Source organism: Hypanus sabinus, chromosome 16 (assembly GCF_030144855.1).
Source record: "Hypanus sabinus isolate sHypSab1 chromosome 16, sHypSab1.hap1, whole genome shotgun sequence".
In the NCBI taxonomy this organism is placed as follows: Eukaryota; Metazoa; Chordata; class Chondrichthyes; order Myliobatiformes; family Dasyatidae; genus Hypanus; species Hypanus sabinus.
In genome coordinates, this window is record NC_082721.1 from 26,426,159 (window position 1) to 26,449,827 (window position 23,669).

Here is a 23,669-nt window from a genome sequence, read left to right on the forward strand (position 1 = left end):
TTGAATCACAGATACCCAACAGTGGAATCTGATTGAATGTTCGCAGGGGGTTTATATAGAGAATAATAGTTAACCAAGTGTGAATTATTTATGCAGCTCTAATATTTTAAACAGTGCCTTTCAATTTCTGATATAATTTAGGGTTTAATCTCAGATATATTTCAACGTTTAATCTTATTTACCCCTACTGTTCCTGCTGCAGCTGGGTCGGGTGGAGAGGCTCTGATTGGAGTGAGGGGCTGTGGATAATCACGCTGACTTGGCTGCAGACAGGGCTGGGGTGACGCTGGGATCGGTGGCTGTGTTACACACAGGGCAGGATCACATCAGAACCTGCTGCCTCTCCTCAGACTCCCACCCTACGGTGGGGCTGGCACCAATCGCTCCCTCCCCCTCCCCACCCCCAGCCATACCACAGCATGCTGTGCCTTCCCCCACCTGATCAGAGAGTGGTTTATTGAGGTCCGGCCATGCATACTAATCTGACGAGCGGCTGCAGGAGCAGCTTGTTTCGGCAGTTCCAATCTGCTCACCCGGAACCCAGGGGCTGGGGGGCATGTCACCGTGCATCGTCCCCACAGGGTCAGACACTCCATCCACTCCCAGCCGCCTGCACTCCCCACCCAGGCTGCTCCAGCAGGGTGGAGTTAGTCAGTACAGGCCGTTCAGCCATGACCAGTATCACAGGCAAACTTATGTGTCACAGACGGAGGCACACACAGACACAAACACAAGGTGTCTCACATACACACACAGACACCTGCACACAGAAAGTGCAACACACACATACACACACAGTGTCAGAGTATGACACACACGCACAGAGAAAATGCAACACACACACATACACACCAGCACAGACACACACACAAAAATGCAACACACACATACACGCAGTGTCAGAGTGTGACACACACACACACAGAAAACGCAACACACACACATACACACCAGCACAGACACACACACATAGACATACGCAGAGTCTAAGTGTGACACACTCACACACACTTCAATTAGACAAAAAACAAACACACACACCAGAGCCCCTCCCTTCCTTGGTTTATCCTCTTCCTTTTCCTGCCTGCCCAAGCCATCGCCGTTCCCTCTATACCCCGTCCTTAGCACCGCAGTCTCATTGCCCCTCCGCACATTAAATGTGCCCTCCTGGACACACTCTGATGGCTTGAATTAGGCAGCCTGGTCCTGACCTAACCAGTCACTGTAAATCCGGGACTGAAAGGGTTAAAGAAAATAAACACGCCATAGGTTTACAAGGAAAAAATATCTGAAGCTTTTCAGGCGATGATCTGAATTTTAAATGAGGGCAGAGAGGAGAGCAAAGCACCGCACTGTGCTGTTGCTGTACTCAACAGTCCCTCTCGCAGCTCCGTGCAGTGAACTCTCCACTTCAACAACCTGTGGTGGATTCAAAACTATTAAAAATTAATCGGTTCGGAGGCAGATCAGGAGATGCCTCTCCTGACTCGAGTAAAATCCATCCCTTGGTCAGGTGAACGGGCTCTACACTACCAGTAACCATGGAAACCCATGCTTCCAATGCCTCTTGAGTCCCCATTAAAACCCTCCACCTGGCAATCACTCAATGCCTCTGAGAGTTGGGTCTGTATCATTAGCTTAGCAAACCCTGCAGGTATAAAAAAAACACAATTCTACTTACAGCTCATACATACACTATTTTTTTAAACAGGAAATGATTCCTCCATTGAACCAAGAATCTTAGCTCTGCCTATATTTTTGAGTTGGGCAAGCCAGTGTTTATTGCCAGCCCCTAACAGTCAGAAGGTGCTCCTGTGGTGTTGTGTGTGAGAGGTTTCAGGATTACACCCAGTGGTGGCGAAGGAAGTTGGGAACACCATCACCTCCATGTGCCCCTGACATGCATCTACCATCCTTGTCCTTTATGGTGGTATGGCTTCGGGGGGGCAGGGTGACCTACTCGGACAGATAGTCAACTGGAGGGTGTCTCATAGATGGCACTGACTGCTGTATAGTACTGTGGTAAAGGGGGTTTAAATGTTGACGATAGGGGAGGTGGGGTTGTCAATTGAGCAGGCTGCTTTGTCCTGGCATGGTTTTAATCTTCTCAGTGTGTGGATGTGGAGAGTTCCATCATACTCCTGAATGTGACGATATAAAGACTTTGGGGTATCAGGAGGTGGGTCACTTACTGCAGGATATCCACCATCCCAGCCCCCTTGGAAGTGTCACTCACGAGCCCTGCTCATCCACCGCAGTGGCTGCCGACAGCGTGGCCAACCGGGGACCACCTCACAGCCAAGGCGGGCAGGTTCGGTAATGTAGCAGTTAAGTTATTCGACTGGTAGCTGAGTTCTGGTCCAGTGATCCAGAAACGAGAGTACAAATCCCACCTCAACTGCAGGAGAATTTACATCCAAGTAATTCAATATCTCTGGAATTAAAAATACAGTCTCAGTAACTGTAACTGTGAAACGACTAGGTTTTCACCAAATCCCAACTGATTCAATGAGTCCCTTCAGGGAGGGAATCTGCTGCCCTTAACCATTGCGATGTAGACCTCCTCAGTCCAGGGGCAATTAATGATGGGCATAAAATATCAGCATTGTCAGCAATGTCCACGTCCCTCACAGAAATAAATGTAACACAACGGTGTCTCCCCCTCCATGAATGGGTACTGAGGCCAATCCTACTCCCATCTGAATCAGATAACCCCACTTCAGTGTCTGGGTCTCTTCCTCCTGCACGCTACAGTTCAGCAGGGTAGGTCAGGCCCTTTTACCTCTTCCACCACCACCACCCCAGTTTCACTCTTCCTACCCCTCCATCAACCACCTACCTTTCTCCTCGCCTGGTCTCAGCTATCCTCTGTAAGTTTATATTGCTTCTGCACCCTCCCAACTTCTTATCCTGGCTTCTGCCCCCTTCCTTTACTATCCTCAAGAAGGGTCTTCACCTGAAACACTTTCCCCTCCATTGATGCTGCCTGACCTGCCGAGTCTCTCCAGTATTTGGTGTGAGATGCTGTGGGCAGGTTAGATGTGGGTCAGCCTGTGAGTTGCCAAGGAGTTTCCTTTTTCCCGCTGTCCTCTATGGAATCCCAATGAAATTGGGATCATTGACCAACTTGGTCATTGCTCAACAATGGAGTGAAAGCTTAATCAGGAGAAAGGATGTGTCATGGGACCAGTACAGAGGGAGAGCGGAGCACCTGAATGGAGGAACTGAGGGAGTGTCACACTGTTGGAGGGCCCATACCGAGGGAGTGTCACACTGTTGGAGAGTTCATACGGAGGGAGTGTCACACTGTTGGAGGGTCTATAGTGAGGGAGTGTCACACTGTTGGAGGGCCCATACTGAGGGAGTGTCACACAGACGGAGAGTTCATACGGAGGGAGTGTCACACTGTTGGAGGGCCCATACCGAGGGAATGTCACACTGTTGGTGGGTTCATACCGAGGGAGTGTCACACTGTTGGAGGGCCCATACTGAGAGTGTCGCACTGTTGGAGAGCCCATACCGAGGGAGTGTCACACTGTTGGAGGGCCCATACCAAGGGAGTGTCAAACTGTTGGAGGGCCCATACTGAGGGAGTGTCACACAGTGGGAGAGTTCATACGGAGGGAGTGTCACACTGTTGGAGGGTCTATAGTGAGGGAGTGTCACACTGTTGGAGGGCCCATACCGAGGGAATGTCACACTGTTGGTGGGTTCATACCGAGGGAGTGTCACACTGTTGGAGGGCCCATACTGAGGGAGTGTCGCACTGTTGGAGGGCACATACCGAGGGAGTGTCACACTGTTGGAGGGCCCATACCGAGGGAGTGTCACACTATTGGAGGGTTCATACCGAGTGAGTGTCACACTGTTGGAGGGCCCATACCGAGGGAGTGTCGCAATGTTGGAGGGTCTATACCGAGGAAATGTCACACTGTTGGTGGGTTCATACTGAGGGAGTGTCACACTGTTGGAGGGTCTATACCGAGGGAGTGTCACACTGTTGGAGGGTTGATACCGAGGGAGTGCCACACAGTTGGAGGGCCCATACTGAGGGAGTGTCACACTGTTGGAGGGCCCATACCGAGGGAATGTCACACTGTTGGAGGGCCCATACAGAAGGAGTGTCACAATGTTGGACGGTCTATAACGAGGGAGTGTCACACTGTTGGAGGGCCCATACAGAGTGAGTGTCACACTGTTGGAGGGTCTATACCGAGGGAGTGTCACACTGTTGCAGGGCCAATACTGAGGCAGTGTCATACTTTTGGAGGGTTCATACCGAGGGAGTGTCACACTGTTGGAGGGCCCATACCGAGGGAGAGTCACACTGTTGGAGGGTACATACCGAGGGAGAGTCACACTGTTGGAGCGTTCATACCGAGGGAGTGCCACACTGTTGGAGGGCCCATACTGAGGGAGTGTCACACTGTTGGAGACTCAATACCGAGGGAGTGTCACACTGTTGGAGGGCCCATACAGAGGGAGTGTCACAATGTTGGAGGGTCTATAACGAGGGAGTGTCACACTGTTGGAGGGCCCATACAGAGTGAGTGTCACACTGTTGGAGGGTCTATACCAAGGGAGTGTCACACTGTTGCAGGGCCCATACTGAGGGAGTGTCATACTTTTGGAGGGTTCATACCGAGGGAGTGTCACACTGTTGGAGGGCCCATACCGAGGGAGTGTCACACTGTTGGAGGGTACATACTGAGGGAGAGTCACACTGTTGGAGGGTTCATACCGAAGGAGTGTCGCACTGTTGGAGAGTCTATACCGAGGGAGTGTCACACTGTTGGTGGGTTCATACCTAGGGAGTGTCACACTGTTGGTGGGTTCATACTGAGGGAGTGTCACACTGTTGGAGGGTCTATACAAAGGGAGTGTCACACTGTTGGAGGGCCCATACCGAGGTAGTGTCACACTGTTGGTGGGTTCATACCGAGGGAGTGTCGCACTGTTGGAGGGTCTATACCGAGGGAGTGTCGCACTGTTGGAGGGTTCATACCGAGGGAGTGTCACACTGTTGGAGGGTTCATACCGAGTGAGTGTCGCACTGTTGGAGGGTCTATACCGAGGGAGTGTCGCAATGTTGGAGGGTCTATACCGAGGGAATTTCACACTGTTGGTGGGTTCATACCAAAGGAGTCCCACACTATTGGGGGGCCCATACCGAGGGAGTGTCACACTGTTGGAGGGCCCATACTGAGGGAGTGCACACTGTTGGAGGGCACATACCGAGGGAGTGTCACACTGTTGGAGGGTCTATACCGAGGGAGTGTCGCACTGTTGGAGGGTCCATACCGAGGGAGTGTCACACTGTTGCTGGGTTCATACCGAGGGAGTGTCGCACTTTTGGGGGGTCTATACCGAGGGAGTGTCACACTGTTGGAGGGTCTATACCGAGGGAGTGTCACACTGTTGGAGGGCCCATACTGAGGGAGTGCACACTGTTGGAGGGCCCATACCGAGGGAGTGTCACACTGTTGGAGGGCCCATACCAAGGGAGTGTCACACTGTTGGTGGGTTCATACTGAGGGAGTGTCACACTGTTGGAGGGTCTATACCGAGGGAGTGTCGCACTGCTGGAGGGTTCATACCGAGGGAGTGTCACACTGTTGGAGGTCCCATACTGAGGGAGTCTCACACTGTTGGAGGGCCCATACCGAGGGAGTGTCACACTGTTGGAGGATTCATACCAAGGGAGTGCCACACTGTTGGAGTGCCCATACCGAGGGAGTGTCACACTGTTGGAGGGCCCATACTGAGGGAGTGCACACTCTTGGAGGGCCCATACCTAGGGAGTGTCACACTGTTGGTGGGTTCATACCGAGTAAGTGTCGCACTGTTGGAGGGTCTATACCGAGGGAGTGTCGCACTGTTGGAGGGTTCATACCGAGGGAGTGTCACACTGTTGGAGGGCCCATACGGAGGGAGTGTCACACTGTTGGAGGGTTCATTCCGAGGGAGTGTCACACTGTTGGAGGGCACATACTGAGGGAGTGTCACACTGTTGGAGGGCCCATACCGAGGTTGTGTCACACTGTTGGAGGGCCCATATTGAGGGAGTGTCACACTGTTGGAGGGCCCATACCGAGGGAGTGTCACACAGTTGGAGGGTTCATACCGAGGGAGTGCCACACTGTTGGGGGGTTCATACCGAGGGAGAGTCACACTGTTGGAGGGTCCATACCGAGGGAGTGTCACACTGTTGGAGGGTTCATACCGAGGGAGTGCCGCACTGTTGGAGGGCTCATACCGAGGGAGGGTCACACTGTTGGAGGGTTCATACCGAGTGAGTGTCGCACTGCTGGAGGGTCTATACCGAGGGAGTGTCGCACTGTTGGAGGGTTCATACCGATGGAGTACCACACTGTTGAAGGGCCCATACCGAGGGAGTGTCACACTGTTGGAGGGTTCATACCGAGGGAGTGCCACACTGTTTCAGGGCCCATACTGAGGGAGTGTCACACTGTTGGAGGGCCCATACCGAGGTAGTGTCGCATTGTTGGAGGGTCTATACTGAGGGAGTGTCACACTGTTGGAGGGTTCATACCGTGGGAGTGTCACACTGCTGGAGAGCCCATACCGAGGGAGTGTCGCAATGTTGGAGGGTCTATACCGAGGGAATTTCACATGGTTGGTGGGTTCATACTGAGGGAGTGTCACACTGTTGGAGGGCCCATACCGAGGGAGTCTCACACTGTTGGTGGGTTCATACCGAGGGAGTGTCGCACTGTTGGAGGGTCTATACCGAGGGAGTGTCGCACTGTTGGAGGGTTCATACCGAGGGAGTGTCACACTGTTGGAGGGTTCATACCGAGTGAGTGTCGCACTGTTGGAGGGTCTATACCGAGGGAGTGTCGCAATGTTGGAGGGTCTATACCGAGGGAATTTCACACTGTTGGTGGGTTCATACCAAAGGAGTCCCACACTATTGGGGGGCCCATACCGAGGGAGTGTCACACTGTTGGAGGGCCCATACTGAGGGAGTGCACACTGTTGGAGGGCACATACCGAGGGAGTGTCACACTGTTGGAGGGTCTATACCGAGGGAGTGTCGCACTGTTGGAGGGTCCATACCGAGGGAGTGTCACACTGTTGCTGGGTTCATACCGAGGGAGTGTCGCACTTTTGGGGGGTCTATACCGAGGGAGTGTCACACTGTTGGAGGGTCTATACCGAGGGAGTGTCACACTGTTGGAGGGCCCATACTGAGGGAGTGCACACTGTTGGAGGGCCCATACCGAGGGAGTGTCACACTGTTGGAGGGCCCATACCAAGGGAGTGTCACACTGTTGGTGGGTTCATACCGAGGGAGTGTCACACTGTTGGAGGGTCTATACCGAGGGAGTGTCGCACTGCTGGAGGGTTCATACCGAGGGAGTGTCACACTGTTGGAGGTCCCATACTGAGGGAGTCTCACACTGTTGGAGGGCCCATACCGAGGGAGTGTCACACTGTTGGAGGATTCATACCAAGGGAGTGCCACACTGTTGGAGTGCCCATACCGAGGGAGTGTCACACTGTTGGAGGGCCCATACTGAGGGAGTGCACACTCTTGGAGGGCCCATACCTAGGGAGTGTCACACTGTTGGTGGGTTCATACCGAGTAAGTGTCGCACTGTTGGAGGGTCTATACCGAGGGAGTGTCGCACTGTTGGAGGGTTCATACCGAGGGAGTGTCACACTGTTGGAGGGCCCATACGGAGGGAGTGTCACACTGTTGGAGGGTTCATTCCGAGGGAGTGTCACACTGTTGGAGGGCACATACTGAGGGAGTGTCACACTGTTGGAGGGCCCATACCGAGGTTGTGTCACACTGTTGGAGGGCCCATATTGAGGGAGTGTCACACTGTTGGAGGGCCCATACCGAGGGAGTGTCACACAGTTGGAGGGTTCATACCGAGGGAGTGCCACACTGTTGGGGGGTTCATACCGAGGGAGAGTCACACTGTTGGAGGGTCCATACCGAGGGAGTGTCACACTGTTGGAGGGTTCATACCGAGGGAGTGCCGCACTGTTGGAGGGCTCATACCGAGGGAGGGTCACACTGTTGAAGGGCCCATACCGAGGGAGTGTCACACTGTTGGAGGGCCCATACTGAGGGAGTGTCACACTGTTGGAACGCCCATACCGAGGGAGTGTCACACTGTTGGAGGGCCCATACTGAGGGAGTGCACACTGTTGGAGGGCCCATACCGAGGGAGTGTCACACTGTTGGAGGGCCCATACCAAGGGAGTGTCACACTGTTGGTGGGTTCATACCGAGGGAGTGTCACACTGTTGGAGGGTCTATACCGAGGGAGTGTCGCACTGTTGGAGGGTTCATACCGAGGGAGTGTCACACTGTTGGAGGGCCCATACTAAGGGAGTCTCACACTGTTGGAGGGCCCATACCGAGGGAGTGTCAGACTGTTGGAGGGTTCATACCGAGGGAGTGCCACACTGTTGGAGGGCCCATACCGAGGGAGTGTCACACTGTTGGAGGGCCCATACTGAGGGAGTGCACACTGTTGGAGGGCCCATACCGAGGGAGGGTCACACTGTTGGAGGGCCCATACCGAGGGAGTGTCACACTGTTGGTGGGTTCATACCGAGGGAGTGTCACAATGTTGGAGGGTCTATACCGAGGGAGTGTCGCACTGTTGGAGGGTTCATACCGAGGGAGTGTCACACTGTTGGAGGGTTCATACCGAGTGAGTGTCGCACTGCTGGAGGGTCTATACCGAGGGAGTGTCGCACTGTTGGAGGGTTCATACCGATGGAGTACCACACTGTTGAAGGGCCCATACCGAGGGAGTGTCACACTGTTGGAGGGTTCATACCGAGGGAGTGCCACACTGTTTCAGGGCCCATACTGAGGGAGTGTCACACTGTTGGAGGGCCCATACCGAGGTAGTGTCGCATTGTTGGAGGGTCTATACTGAGGGAGTGTCACACTGTTGGAGGGTTCATACCGTGGGAGTGTCACACTGCTGGAGAGCCCATACCGAGGGAGTGTCGCAATGTTGGAGGGTCTATACCGAGGGAATTTCACATGGTTGGTGGGTTCATACTGAGGGAGTGTCACACTGTTGGAGGGCCCATACCGAGGGAGTCTCACACTGTTGGAGGGCCCATACCGAGGGAGTGTCACACTGTTGGAGGGTTCAAACCAAGGGAGTGCCACACTGTTGGAGGGCTCATACCGAGGGAGTGTCACACTGTTGGAGGGCCCATAACGAGGGAGTCTCACACTGTTGGAGGGCCCATACCGAGGGTGTGTCACACCGCTGGTGGTTTCATACCGAGGGAGTGTCACACTGTTGGAGGGTCTATACCGAGGGAGTGTCACACTGTTGGAGGGTCTATACCGAGGGAGTGTCGCACTGTTGGAGGGTCCATACCGAGGGAGTGTCACACTGTTGCTGGGTTCATACCGAGGGAGTGTCGCACTTTTGGGGGGTCTATACCGAGGGAGTGTCACACTGTTGGAGGGTCTATACCGAGGGAGTGTCGCACTGTTGGAGGGTTCATACCGAGGGAGTGTCACACTGTTGGAGGGCCCATACTGAGGGAGTGCACACTGTTGGAGGGCCCATACCGAGGGAGTGTCACACTGTTGGAGGGCCCATACCGAGGGAGTGTCACACTGTTGGTGGGTTCATACCGAGGGAGTGTCACACTGTTGGAGGGTCTATACCGAGGGAGTGTCGCTTGTTGGAGGGCCCATACCGAGGTAGTGTCGCATTGTTGGAGGGTCTATACTGAGGGAGTGTCACACTCTTGGAGGGTTCATACCGAGGGAGTGTCACACTGCTGGAGAGCCCATACCGAGGGAGTGTCGCAATGTTGGAGGGTCTATACCGAGGGAATTTCACACTGTTAGTGGGTTCATACTGAGGGAGTGTCACACTGTTGGATGGCCCATACCGAGGGAGTCTCACACTGTTGGAGGGCCCATACCGAGGGAGTGTCACACTGTTGGAGGGTCTATACTGAGTGAGTGTCGCACTGTTGGAGGGTCTATACCGAGGGAGTGTCGCACTGTTGGAGGGTTCATACCGAGGGAGTGTAACACTGTTGGAGGGTTCATACCGAGTGAGTGTCGCACTGTTGGAGGGTCTATACCGAGGGAGTGTCGCAATGTTGGAGGGTCTATACCGAGGGAATTTCACACTGTTGGTGGGTTCATACTGAGGGAGTGTCACACTGTTGGAGAGCCCACACCGAGGCAGTCTCACACTGTTGGAGGGCCCATACCGAGGGAGTGTCACACTGTTGGAGGGTTCATACCAAGGGAGTCCCACGCTGTTGGAACGCCCATACCGAGGGAGTGTCACACTGTTGGAGGGCCCATACTGAGGGTGTGCACACTGTTGGAGGGCCCATACCGAGGGAGTGTCACACTGTTGGAGGGCCCATACAAAAGGAGTGTCACACTGTTGGTGGGTTCATACCGAGGGAGTGTCACACTGTTGGAGGGTCTATACCGAGGGAGTGTCGCACTGTTGGAGGGTTCATACCGAGGGAGTGTCACACTGTTGGAGGGTTCATACCGAGTGAGTGTCGCAGTGTTCGAGGGTCTATACCGAGGGAGTGTCGCACTGTTGGAGGGTTCATACCGAGGGAGTGCCACACTGTTGAAGGGCCCATACCGAGGGAGTGTCACACTGTTGGAGGGCCGATACCGAGGTAGTGTCGCATTGTTAGAGGGTCTATACTGAGGGAGTGTCACACTCTTGGAGGGTTCATACCGAGGGAGTGTCACTGCTGGAGGACCCATACCGAGGGAGTGTCGCAATGTTGGAGGGTCTATACCGAGGGAATTTCACACCGTTGGTGGGTTCATACTGAGGGAGTGTCACACTGTTGGAGGGCCCATACCGAGGGAGTCTCACACTGTTGGAGGGCCCATACCGAGGGTGTGTCACACTGTTGGAGGGTTCATACCAAGGGAGTGCCACACTGTTGGAGGGCCCATACCGAGGGAGTGTCTCACTGTTGGAGGGTTCATACCGAGGGAGTCTCACACTGTTGGAGGGCCCATACCGAGGGAGTGTCACACCGCTGGTGGGTTCATACCGAGAGAGTGTCACACTGTTGGAGGGTCTATACCGAGGGAGTGTCGCACTGTTGGAGGGTTTATACCGAGGGAGTGTCACACTGTTGGAGGGTTCATACCTAGGGAGTGTCACACTGTTGGAGGGTCTATACCAAGGGAGTGTCACACTGTTGCAGGGCCCATACTGAGGGAGTGTCATACTTTTGGAGGGTTCATACCGAGGGAGTGTCACACTGTTGGAGGGCCCATACCGAGGGAGTGTCACACTGTTGGAGGGTACATACTGAGGGAGAGTCACACTGTTGGAGGGTTCATACCGAAGGAGTGTCGCACTGTTGGAGAGTCTATACCGAGGGAGTGTCACACTGTTGGTGGGTTCATACCTAGGGAGTGTCACACTGTTGGTGGGTTCATACTGAGGGAGTGTCACACTGTTGGAGGGTCTATACAAAGGGAGTGTCACACTGTTGGAGGGTTCATACCGAAGGAGTGTCGCACTGTTGGAGAGTCTATACCGAGGGAGTGTCACACTGCTGGAGAGCCCATACCGAGGGAGTGTCGCAATGTTGGAGGGTCTATACCGAGGGAATTTCACACTGTTAGTGGGTTCATACTGAGGGAGTGTCACACTGTTGGATGGCCCATACCGAGGGAGTCTCACACTGTTGGAGGGCCCATACCGAGGGAGTGTCACACTGTTGGAGGGTTCATACCAAGGGAGTGCCACACTGTTGGAGGGCCCATACCGAGGGAGTGTCACACTGTTGGAGGGCCCTTACCGAGGGAGTGTCACACTGTTGGAGTGCCCATACCGAGGGAGTCTCACACTGTTGGTGGGTTCATACCGAGGGAGTGTCACACTGTTGGAGGGTCTATACTGAGTGAGTGTCGCACTGTTGGAGGGTCTATACCGAGGGAGTGTCGCACTGTTGGAGGGTTCATACCGAGGGAGTGTAACACTGTTGGAGGGTTCATACCGAGTGAGTGTCGCACTGTTGGAGGGTCTATACCGAGGGAGTGTCGCAATGTTGGAGGGTCTATACCGAGGGAATTTCACACTGTTGGTGGGTTCATACTGAGGGAGTGTCACACTGTTGGAGAGCCCACACCGAGGCAGTCTCACACTGTTGGAGGGCCCATACCGAGGGAGTGTCACACTGTTGGAGGGTTCATACCAAGGGAGTCCCACGCTGTTGGAACGCCCATACCGAGGGAGTGTCACACTGTTGGAGGGCCCATACTGAGGGTGTGCACACTGTTGGAGGGCCCATACCGAGGGAGTGTCACACTGTTGGAGGGCCCATACAAAAGGAGTGTCACACTGTTGGTGGGTTCATACCGAGGGAGTGTCACACTGTTGGAGGGTCTATACCGAGGGAGTGTCGCACTGTTGGAGGGTTCATACCGAGGGAGTGTCACACTGTTGGAGGGTTCATACCGAGTGAGTGTCGCAGTGTTCGAGGGTCTATACCGAGGGAGTGTCGCACTGTTGGAGGGTTCATACCGAGGGAGTGCCACACTGTTGAAGGGCCCATACCGAGGGAGTGTCACACTGTTGGAGGGCCGATACCGAGGTAGTGTCGCATTGTTAGAGGGTCTATACTGAGGGAGTGTCACACTCTTGGAGGGTTCATACCGAGGGAGTGTCACTGCTGGAGGACCCATACCGAGGGAGTGTCGCAATGTTGGAGGGTCTATACCGAGGGAATTTCACACCGTTGGTGGGTTCATACTGAGGGAGTGTCACACTGTTGGAGGGCCCATACCGAGGGAGTCTCACACTGTTGGAGGGCCCATACCGAGGGTGTGTCACACTGTTGGAGGGTTCATACCAAGGGAGTGCCACACTGTTGGAGGGCCCATACCGAGGGAGTGTCTCACTGTTGGAGGGTTCATACCGAGGGAGTCTCACACTGTTGGAGGGCCCATACCGAGGGAGTGTCACACCCCTGGTGGGTTCATACCGAGAGAGTGTCACACTGTTGGAGGGTCTATACCGAGGGAGTGTCGCACTGTTGGAGGGTTTATACCGAGGGAGTGTCACACTGTTGGAGGGTTCATACCTAGGGAGTGTCACACTGTTGGAGGGTTCATTCCGAGGGAGTGTCACACTGTTGGAGGGCCCATACTGAGGGAGTGTCACACTGTTGGAGGGCCCATACAGAGGGAGTGTCACACTGTTGGAGGGTTCATACCGAGGGAGTGTCACACTGTTGGAGGGTTTATACCGAGGATGTGTCACAGTGTTGGAGGGTCTATACCTAGGGAGTGTCACACTGTTGGTGGGTTCATACCGAGTAAGTGTCGCACTGTTGGAGGGTCTATACCGAGGGAGTGTCGCACTGTTGGAGGGTTCCTACTGAGGGAGTGTCACACTGTTGGAGGGCCCATACGGAGGGAGTGTCACACTGTTGGAGGGTTCATTCCGAGGGAGTGTCACACTGTTGGAGGGCCCATACTGAGGGAGTGTCACACTGTTGGAGGGCCCATACCGAGGGTGTGTCACACTGTTGGAGGGCCCATATTGAGGGAGTGTCACACTGTTGGAGGGCCCATACAGAGGGAGTGTAACTCTGTTGGAGGGTTCATACCGAGGGAGTGCCACACTGTTGAAGGGCCCATACCGAGGGAGTGTCACACTGTTGGAGGGCCCATACCGAGGGAGTGTCACACTGTTGGAGGGTCTATACTGAGTGAGTGTCGCACTGTTGGAGGGTCTATACCGAGGGAGTGTCGCACTGTTGGAGGGTTCATACCGAGGGAGTGTAACACTGTTGGAGGGTTCATACCGAGTGAGTGTCGCACTGTTGGAGGGTCTATACCGAGGGAGTGTCGCAATGTTGGAGGGTCTATACCGAGGGAATTTCACACTGTTGGTGGGTTCATACTGAGGGAGTGTCACACTGTTGGAGAGCCCACACCGAGGCAGTCTCACACTGTTGGAGGGCCCATACCGAGGGAGTGTCACACTGTTGGAGGGTTCATACCAAGGGAGTCCCACACTGTTGGAACGCCCATACCGAGGGAGTGTCACACTGTTGGAGGGCCCATACTGAGGGAGTGCACACTGTTGGAGCGTTCAGACCGAGGGAGTGTCACACTGTTGGAGGGCCCATACAAAAGGAGTGTCACACTGTTGGTGGGTTCATACCGAGGGAGTGTCACACTGTTGGAGGGTCTATACCGAGGGAGTGTCGCACTGTTGGAGGGTTCATACCGAGGGAGTGTCACACTGTTGGAGGGTTCATACGGAGGGAGTGTCACACTGTTGGAGGGTTCATTCCGAGGGAGTGTCACACTGTTGGAGGGCCCATACTGAGGGAGTGTCACACTGTTGGAGGGCCCATACCGAGGGTGTGTCACACTGTTGGAGGGCCCATATTGAGGGAGTGTCACACTGTTGGAGGGCCCATACAGAAGGAGTGTAACTCTGTTGGAGGGTTCATACCGAGGGAGTGCCACACTGTTGGAGGGTTCATACCGAGGGAGTGTCACACTGTTGTAGGGTCCATACCGAGGGAGTGTCACACAGTTGCAGGGCCCATACCGAGGGAGTGTCACACTGTTGGAGGGCCCATACCGAGGGAGTGTCACACTGTTGGAGGGTTCATACCAAGGGAGTGCCACACTGTTGAAGGGCCCATACCGAGGGAGTTTCACACTGTTGCAGGGTTCATACCGAGGGAGTCTCACACTGTTGGTGGTTTCATACCGAGGGAGTGTCACACTGTTGGAGGGCCCATACCGAGGGAGTCTCACACTGTTGGAGGGCCCATACCGAGGGAGTGTCACACTGTTGGACGGTTCATACCAAGGGAGTGCCACACTGTTGGAGTGCCCATACCGAGGGAGTGTCACACTGTTGGAGGGCCCATACTGAGGGAGTGCACACTGTTGGAGGGCCCATACCGAGGGAGTGTCACACTGTTGGAGGGCCCATACCAAGGGAGTGTCACACTGTTGGTGGGTTCATACCGAGGGAGTGTCACACTGTTGGAGGGTCTATACCGAGGGAGTGTCGCACTGTTGGAGGGTTCATACCGAGGGAGTGTCACACTGTTGGAGGTCCCATACTGAGGGAGTCTCACACTGTTGGAGGGACCATACCGAGGGAGTGTCACACTGTTGGAGGATTCATACCAAGGGAGTGCCACACTGTTGGAGTGCCCATACCGAGGGAGTGTCACACTGTTGGAGGGCCCATACTGAGGGAGTGCACACTCTTGGAGGGCCCATACCGAGGGAGTGTCACACTGTTGGTGGGTTCATACCGAGGGAGTGTCACACTGTTGGAGGGTCTATACCGAGGGAGTGTCGCACTGTTGGAGGGTTCATACCGAGGGAGTGTCACACTGTTGGAGGGTTCATACCGAGTGATTGTCGCACTGTTGGAGGGTCTATACCGAGGGAGTGTCGCACTGTTGGAGGGCACATACGGAGGGAGTGTCACACTGTTGGAGGGTTCATTCCGAGGGAGTGTCACACTGTTGGAGGGCCCATACTGAGGGAGTGTCACACCGTTGGAGGGTTCATACCGAGGGAGTGTCACACTGTTGCAGGGCCCATACCGAGGGAGTGTCACACTGTTGGAGGGCCCATACCGAGGGAGTGTCACACTGTTGGAGGGTTCATACCGAGGGAGTGCCAGACTGTTGAAGGGCCCATACCGAGGTAGTGTCACACTGTTGGAGGGTTCATACCAAGGGAGTGCCACACTGTTTCAGGGCCCATACCGAGGGAGTGTCACACTGTTGGAGGGCCCATACTGAGGGAGTGCACACTGTTGGAGGGCCCATACCGAGGGAGTGTCACACTGTTGGAGGGCCCATACCGAGTGAGTGTCGCACTGTTGGAGGGTCTATACCGAGGGAGTGTCGCACTGTTGGAGGGTTCATACCGAGGGAGTGTCGCACTGCTGGAGGGCCCATACGGAGGGAGTGTCACACTGTTGGGGGGTTCATTCCGAGGGAGTGACACAGTGTTGGAGGCCCCATACTGAGGGAGTGTCACACTGTTGGAGGGCCCATACTGAAGGAGTGTCACACTGTTGGAGGGTTCATACCGAGGGAGTGTCACACTGTTGGAGGGTTTATACCGAGGATGTGTCACAGTGTTGGAGGGTCTATACCTAGGGCGTGTCACACTGTTGGTGGGTTCATACCGAGTAAGTGTCGCACTGTTGGAGGGTCTATACCGAGGGAGAGTCGCACTGTTGGAGGGTTCATACCGAGGGAGTGTCACACTGTTGGAGGGCCCATAAGGAGGGAGAGTCACACTGTTGGAGGGTTCATTCCGAGGGAGTGTCACACTGTTGGAGGGCACATACTGAGGGAGTGTCACACTGTTGGAGGGCCCATACCGAGGTTGTGTCACATTGTTGGAGGGCCCATATTGAGGGAGTGTCACACTGTTGGAGGGCCCATACCGACGGAGTGTCATACAGTTGGAGGGTTCATACCGAGGGAGTGCCACACTGTTGGAGGCTTCATACCGAGGGAGTGTCACACTGTTGTAGGGTCCATACCGAGGGAGTGTCACAATGTTGGAGGGCCCATACCGAGGGAGTGTCACACTGTTGGAGGGTTCATACCGAGGGAGTGCAACACTGTTGGAGGGCTCATACCGAGGGAGTGTCACACTGTTGCAGGGCCCATACCGAGGGAGTGTCACACTGTTGGAGGGCCCATACCGAGGCAGTGTCACACTGTTGGAGGGTTCATACCAAGGGAGAGCCACACTGTTGAAGGGCCCATACCGAGGGAGTTTCACACTGTTGCAGGGTTCATACCGAGGGAGTGCCACACTGTTTCAGGGCCTATACTGAGGGAGTGTCACACTGTCGGAGGGCCCATACCGAGGTAGTGTCGCACTGTTGGAGGGTCTATACCGAGGGAGTGTCATACTGTTGGTGGGTTCATACCGAGGGAGTGTCACACTGTTGGAGGGCCCATACTGAGGGAGTGCACTCTGTTGGAGGGCCCTTACCGAGGGAGTGTCACACTGTTGGAGGGCCCATACCGATGGAGTCTCACACTGTTGGTGGGTTCATACCGAGGGAGTGTCACACTGTTGGAGGGCCCATACCGAGGGAGTCTCACACTGTTGGAGGGCCCATACCGAGGGAGTGTAACACTGTTGGACGGTTCATACCGAGGGAGTGCCACACTGTTGGAGGGCCCATACCGAGGGAGTGTCACACTGTTGGAGGGCCCATACTGAGGGAGTGCACACTGTTGGAGGGCCCATACCGAGGGAGTGTCACACTGTTGGAGGGCCCATACCAAGGGAGTGTCACACTGTTGGTGGGTTCATACCGAGGGAGTGTCACACTGTTGGAGGGACTATACCGAGGGAGTGTCGCACTGTTGGAGGGTTCATACCGAGGGAGTGTCACACTGTTGGAGGTCCCATACTGAGGGAGTCTCACACTGTTGGAGGGCCCATACCGAGGGAGTGTCACACTGTTGGAGGATTCATACCAAGGGAGTGCCACACTGTTGGAGTGCCCATACCGAGGGAGTGTCACACTGTTGGAGGGCCCATACTGAGGGAGTGCACACTCTTGGAGGGCCCATACCGAGGGAGTGTCACACTGTTGGTGGGTTCATACCGAGGGAGTGTCACACTGTTGGAGGGTCTATACCGAGGGAGTGTCGCACTGTTGGAGGGTTCATACCGAGGGAGTGTCACACTGTTGGAGGGCCCATACCGAGGGAGTGTCACACTGTTGGAGGGTTCATACCGAGGGAGTGCCAGACTGTTGAAGGGCCCATACCGAGGTAGTGTCACACTGTTGGAGGGTTCATACCGAGGGAGTGCCACACTGTTTCAGGGCCCATACTGAGGGAGTGTCACACTGTTGGAGGGCCCATACCGAGGGAGTGTCACACTGTTGGAGGGCCCATACTGAGGGAGTGCACACTGTTGGAGGGCCCATACCGAGGGAGTGTCACACTGTTGGAGGGCCCATACCGAGTGAGTGTCGCACTGTTGGAGGGTCTATACCGAGGGAGTGTCGCACTGTTGGAGGGTTCATACCGAGGGAGTGTCGCACTGTTGGAGGGCCCATACGGAGGGAGTGTCACACTGTTGGGGGGTTCATTCCGAGGGAGTGACACAGTGTTGGAGGCCCCATACTGAGGGAGTGTCACACTGTTGGAGGACCCATACTGAAGGAGTGTCACACTGTTGGAGGGTTTATACCGAGGATGTGTCACAGTGTTGGAGGGTCTATACCTAGGGCGTGTCACACTGTTGGTGGGTTCATACCGAGTAAGTGTCGCACTGTTGGAGGGTCTATACCGAGGGAGTGTCGCACTGTTGGAGGGTTCATACCGAGGGAGTGTCACACTGTTGGAGGGCCCATACGGAGGGAGTGTCACACTGTTGGAGGGTCTATACCGAGGGAGTGTCATACTGTTGGTGGGTTCATACCGAGGGAGTGTCACACTGTTGGAGGGCCCATACTGAGGGAGTGCACTCTGTTGGAGGGCCCATACCGAGGGAGTGCCACACTGTTTCAGGGCCCATACTGAGGGAGTGTCATACTGTTGGAGGGCCCATACCGAGGGAGCGTCACACTGTTGGAGGGTCCATACCGAGGGAGTGTCACACTGTTGGAGGGTTCATACCGAGGGAGTGCCGCACTGTTGGAGGGCTCATACCGAGGGAGGGTCACACTGTTGCAGGGCCCATACCGAGGGAGGGTCACACTGTTGCAGGGCCCATACCGAGGGAGTGTCACACTGTTGGAGGGCCCATACCGAGGGAGTGTCACACAGTTGGAGGGTTCATACCGAGGGAGTGCCACACTGTTGGGGGGTTCATACCGAGGGAGTGTCACACTGTTGGAGGGTCCATACCGAGGGAGTGTCACACTGTTGGAGGTTTCATACCGAGGGAGTGCCGCACTGTTGGAGGGCTCATACCGAGGGAGGGTCACACTGTTGCAGGGCCCATACCGAGGGAGTGTCACACTGTTGGAAGGCCCATACTGAGGGAGTGTCACACTGTCGGATGGCCCATACCGAGGTAGTGTCGCACTGTTGGAGGGCCATACTGAGGGAGTGTCATACTGTTGGTGGGTTCCTATCGAGGGAGTGTCACACTGTTGGAGGGCCCATACTGAGGGAGTGTCATACTGTTGGTGGGTTCATACCGAGGGAGTGTCACACTGTTGGAGGGCCCATACCGAGGGAGTGTCACACTGTTGGGGGGTTCATTCCGAGGGAGTGTCACACTGTTGGTGAGTTCATACCGAGGGAGTGTCACACGGTTGGAGAGTTTATAACGAGGATGTGTCACACTGTTGGAGGGTCTATACAGAGGGAGTGTCACACTGTTGGAGGGTTCATACCGAGGGAGTGTCACACTGTTGGAGGGTTCATACCGAGTGAGTGTCGCACTGTTGGAGGGTCTATACCGAGGGAGTGTCGCACTGTTGGAGGGTTCATACCGAGGGAGTGTCGCACTGTTGGAGGGTTCATACCGAGGGAGTGTCACACTGTTGGAGGGTTCATACGGAGGGAGTGTCACACTGTTGGAGGGTTCATTCCGAGGGAGTGTCACACTGTTGGAGGGCCCATACCGAGGGTGTGTCACACTGTTGGAGAGCCCATATTGAGGGAGCGTCACACTGTTGGAGGGCCCATACCGAGGGAGCGTCACACTGTTGGACGGTTCATTCCAAGGGAGTGTCACACTGTTGGAGGTCCCATACTGAGGGAGTGCACACTGTTGAAGGGCCCATACCGAGGGAGTGTCACACAGCTGGAGGGCCCATACCGAGGGAGTGTCGCAATGTTGGAGGGTCTATACCGAGGGAATTTCACACTGTTCGTGGGTACATACCGAGGGAGTGTCACACTGTTGGAGGGCCCATACCGAGGGAGTGTCACACTGTTGGAGGGTTCATACCAAGGGAGTGCCACACTATTGGGGGGCCCATACTGAGGGAGTGCACACTGTTGGAGGGCCCATACCGAGGGAGTGTCACAGTGTTGGAGGGTCTATACCGAGGGAGTGTCGCACTGTTGGAGGGTTCATACCGAGGGAGTGGCGCACTGTTGGAGGGTTCATACCGAGTGAGTGTCGCACTGTTGGAGGGTCTATACCGAAGGAGTGTCGCACTGTTGGAGGGTTCATACCGAGGGAGTGTCACACTGTTGGAGGGCCCATACGGAGGGAGTGTCACACTGTTCGAGGGTTCATTCTGAGGGAGTGTCACACTGTTGGAGGGCCCATACTGAGGGAGTGTCACACTGTTGGAGGGCCCATACCGAGGGAGTGTCACACTGTTGGAGGGCTTATACCGAGGATGTGTCACAGTGTTGGAGGGTCTATACCTAGGGAGAGTCACACTGTTGGTGGGTTCATACCGAGAAAGTGTCGCACTGTTGGAGGGTCTATACCGAGGGAGTGTCGCACTGTTGGAGGGTTCATACCGAGGGAGTGTCACACTGTTGGAGGGCCCATACGGAGAGAGTGTCACACTGTTGGAGGGCCCATACCGAGATTGTGTCACACTGTTGGAGGGCCCATATTGAGGGAGTGTCACACTGTTGGAGGGCCCATACCGAGGGAGTGTCACACTGTTGGAGGGTTCATACCGAGGGAGTGGCACACTGTTGGAGGGCCCATACCGAGGGAATGTCACACTGTTGGAGGGCCCATACTGAGGGAGTGCACTCTGTTGGAGGGCCCATACCGAGGGAGTGTCACACTGTTGGAGGGCCCATACCGAGGGAGTGTCACACTGTTGGTGGGTTCATACCGAGGGAGTGTCACACTGTTGGAGGGTCTATAACGAGGATGTGTCATACTATTGGAGGGTTAATACCGAGGGAGTGTCACACTGTTGGAGGGTTTATACCGAGGAAGTGTCACACTGTTAGAGGATTCATACCGAGGGTGTGTCACGCTGTTGGAGGGTTCATACCGAGGGAGTGTGACACTGTTGGAGGGCCCAATACGAGAGAGTGTCACACTGTTGGTGGGTTCATACCGAGGGAGTGTCACACTGTTGGAGGGTCCATACCGAGGGAGTGTCACACTGTTGCTGGGTACATACCGAGGGAGTGCCACACTGTTGGAGGGCCCATACTGAGGGAGTGTCACACTGCTGGAGGGCCCATACCGAGGGAGTGCACACTGTTGGAGGGCCCATACCGAGGGAGTGTCACACTGTTGGTGGGTTCATACCGAGGGAGTGTCACACTGTTGGAGGGTCTATACCGAGGGAGTGTCACACTGTTGGAGGGTTCATACCGAGGGAGTGTCGCACTGTTGGAGGTCCCATACTGAGGGAGTCTCACACTGTTGGAGGTCCCATACCGAGGGAGTCTCACACTGTTGGAGGGCCCATACCGAGGGAGTGTCACACTGTTGGAGGATTCATACCAAGGGAGTGCCACACTGTTGGAGTGCCCATACCGAGGGAGTGTCACACTGTTGGAGGGCCCATACTGAGGGAGTGCACACTCTTGGAGGGCCCATACCGAGGGAGTGTCACACTGTTGGTGGGTTCATACCGAGGGAGTGTCACACTGTTGGAGGGTCGATACCGAGGGAGTGTCGCACTGTTGGAGGGTTCATACCGAGGGAGTGTCACACTGTTGGAGGGTTCATACCGAGTGATTGTCGCACTGTTGGAGGGTCTATACCGAGGGAGTGTCGCACTGTTGGAGGGCACATACGGAGGGAGTGTCACACTGTTGGAGGGTTCATTACGAGGGAGTGTCACACTGTTGGAGGGCCCATACTGAGGGAGTGTCACACCGTTGGAGGGTTCATACCGAGGGAGTGTCACACTGTTGCAGGGCCCATACCGTGGGAGTGTCACACTGTTGGAGGGCCCATACCGAGGGAGTGTCACACTGTTGGAGGGTTCATACCGAGGGAGTGCCAGACTGTTGAAGGGCCCATACCGATGTAGTGTCACACTGTTGGAGGGTTCATACCAAGGGAGTGCCACACTGTTTCAGGGCCCATACTGAGGGAGTGTCACACTGTTGGAGGGCCCATACCGAGGGAGTGTCACACTGTTGGAGGGCCCATACTGAGGGAGTGCACACTGTTGGAGAGCCCACACCGAGGCAGTCTCACACTGTTGGAGGGCCCATACCGAGGGAGTGTCACACTGTTGGAGGGTTCATACCAAGGGAGTCCCACACTGTTGGAACGCCCATACCGAGGGAGTGTCACACTGTTGGAGGGCCCATACTGAGGGAGTGCACACTGTTGGAGGGCCCACACCGAGGGAGTGTCACACTGTTGGAGGGCCCATACAAAAGGAGTGTCACACTGTTGGTGGGTTCATACCGAGGGAGTGTCACACTGTTGGAGGGTCTATACCGAGGGAGTGTCGCACTGTTGGAGGGTTCATACCGAGGGAGTGTCACACTGTTGGAGGGTTCATACCGAGTGAGTGTCGCAGTGTTCGAGGGTCTATACCGAGGGAGTGTCGCACTGTTGGAGGGTTCATACCGAGGGAGTGCCACACTGTTGAAGGGCCCATACCGAGGGAGTGTCACACTGTTGGAGGGCCCATACCGAGGTAGTGTCGCATTGTTGGAGGGTCTATACTGAGGGAGTGTCACACTCTTGGAGGGTTCATACCGAGGGAGTGTCACACTGCTGGAGGACCCATACCGAGGGAGTGTCGCAATGTTGGAGGGTCTATACCGAGGGAATTTCACACTGTTGGTGGGTTCATACTGAGGGAGTGTCACACTGTTGGAGGGCCCATACCGAGGGAGTCTCACACTGTTGGAGGGCCCATACCGAGGGAGTGTCACACTGTTGGAGGGTTCATACCAAGGGAGTGCCACACTGTTGGAGGGCCCATACCGAGGGAGTGTCTCACTGTTGGAGGGTTCATACCGAGGGAGTCTCACACTGTTGGAGGGCCCATACCGAGGGAGTGTCACACCGCTGGTGCGTTCATACCGAGAGTGTGTCACACTGTTGGAGGGTCTATACCGAGGGAGTGTCGCACTGTTGGAGGGTTTATACCGAGGGAGTGTCACACTGTTGGAGGGTTCATACCTAGGGAGTGTCACACTGTTGGAGGGTTCATTCCGAGGGAGTGTCACACTGTTGGAGGGCCCATACTGAGGGAGTGTCACACTGTTGGAGGGCCCATACAGAGGGAGTGTCACACTGTTGGAGGGTTCATAACGAGGGAGTGTCACACTGTTGGAGGGTTTATACCGAGGATGTGTCACAGTGTTGGAGGGTCTATACCTAGGGAGTGTCACACTGTTGGTGGGTTCATACCGAGTAAGTGTCGCACTGTTGGAGGGTCTATACCGAGGGAGTGTCGCACTGTTGGAGGGTTCATACTGAGGGAGTGTCACACTGTTGGAGGGCCCATACGGAGGGAGTGTCACACTGTTGGAGGGTTCATTCCGAGGGAGTGTCACACTGTTGGAGGGCCCATACTGAGGGAGTGTCACACTGTTGGAGGGCCCATACCGAGGGTGTGTCACACTGTTGGAGGGCCCATATTGAGGGAGTGTCACACTGTTGGAGGGCCCATACAGAGGGAGTGTAACTCTGTTGGAGGGTTCATACCGAGGGAGTGCCACACTGTTGGAGGGTTCATACCGAAGGAGTGTCACACTGT

The 23,669-nt window shown here is 55.3% G+C and overlaps 1 protein-coding gene across 4 annotated transcripts in view; it reads right to left on the reverse strand.

The window, feature by feature from the left end:
• ssbp4 (single stranded DNA binding protein 4) overlaps positions 1 to 23,669 on the reverse strand; it is a 246,424-nt gene that overhangs the window by 42,574 nt on the left and 180,181 nt on the right. Inside the window, exon 1 of one of the 4 annotated variants that reach the window (XM_059991373.1) lies at positions 2,193 to 2,340. The exons of 2 other annotated variants lie outside the window; for them this stretch is intronic. The gene's annotated coding sequence lies outside the window, so the exon portion shown is untranslated. Of the gene's footprint in view, positions 1 to 1,041; positions 1,067 to 2,192; positions 2,341 to 23,669 lie in introns of those variants that run through there. One more of the 4 variants, XM_059991372.1, reaches the window with a different exon arrangement.